We start from the raw sequence: 1,387 nt of genomic DNA, 5'->3' as shown, positions 1-1,387 counted from the left end.
GGGGACACCACGGGGGGGGACAGCGGTGGCAGAGCTGGGGGACAGGGATGGCCCTGAGGGACAGGGGGACGCTCTCGGGGGACATCCCTGAGGGACACGGGGACATGGGGAGGGGACACTCTGGGGGGACAGGGGGACAACCTTGGGGACGTGGGGACGTTGCCAGAGGGACATGGGGACACCCCTGGGGGACACGGGGACATCCTTGGGGGACATGGGGACAGCCCTGAAGGACATGGGGACATCCTTGGGGGACATGGGGACAGCCCTGAAGGACATGGGGACATGGGCAGGGGAGATGGGGACACTCCTGGGGGACAGAGGAACATGGGGACAACCTTGAAGGATGTGGGGACATCCTTGGGGGACATGGGGACATCCCTGAAGGACATAGGGATATGGGCACAGGAGATGGGGACACTCCTGAAGGACATGGGGACATTGCTAGACGGACATGGGGACATCCTTGGGGGACATGGGGACATGAGCAGGGGAGATGGGGACACCCTTGGGGAACATGGGGACAACCTCAAAGGATATGGGGACATCGCTAAAGGAACATGGGGACACTCTTGGGGGACATCCCTGAGGGACACGGGCAGAGGACACTCGGGGGGGACGTGGGGACAACCTTGAAGGACGTGGAGACATTGCTAGAGGGACAAAGGGACATCCTTGGGGGACATGGGGACAGCCCTGAAGGACATGGGGACATGGGCAGGGGAGATGGGGACACTCCTGGGGGACAGAGGAACATGGGGACAACCTTGAAGGATGTGGGGACATTGCTAGAGGGACATGGGGACATCCTTGGGGGACATAGGGACATCCCTGAAGGACATAGGGATATGGGCACAGGAGATGGGGACACTCCTGAAGGACATGGGGACATTGCTAGACGGACATGGGGACATCCTTGGGGGACATGGGGACGTCCTTGGGGGACATGGGGACATGGGCAGGGGGGATGGGGACACCCTTGGGGGACAGGAGAACATGGGGACAACCTTGAAGGATGTGGGGACATTGCTGAAGAGACATGGGGACACTCTTGGGGGACATCCCTGAAGGACATGGGGACATGGGGACATCTTTGGGGGACATGGGTACACTCTTGGAGGACATCCCTGAGGGACACAGGCAGGGGACACTCTGGGGGGACGTGGGGACAACCTTGGGGACATGGGGACATCCTTAGGGGACAGGAGGACACGGGCAGGGGACACTCTTGGGGGACAGGGGGACATCCTTGAGGGACGTGGGGAGGGGACACGGGGACACTCTGGGAGGACAGAAGGACTCCTGGTAGCACCCACAGGTGACAGCTCTGGGGGTGGGAGATGCCACCTCCTCACTCCAACTCTTGGGGGGAGGAGACAGGAGCTTG

This window comes from Calidris pugnax, unplaced genomic scaffold (assembly GCF_001431845.1).
Source record: "Calidris pugnax isolate Ruff unplaced genomic scaffold, ASM143184v1 scaffold2560, whole genome shotgun sequence".
NCBI classification, from domain to species: Eukaryota; Metazoa; Chordata; class Aves; order Charadriiformes; family Scolopacidae; genus Calidris; species Calidris pugnax.
Note: the sequence above shows the minus strand (reverse complement) of the source record.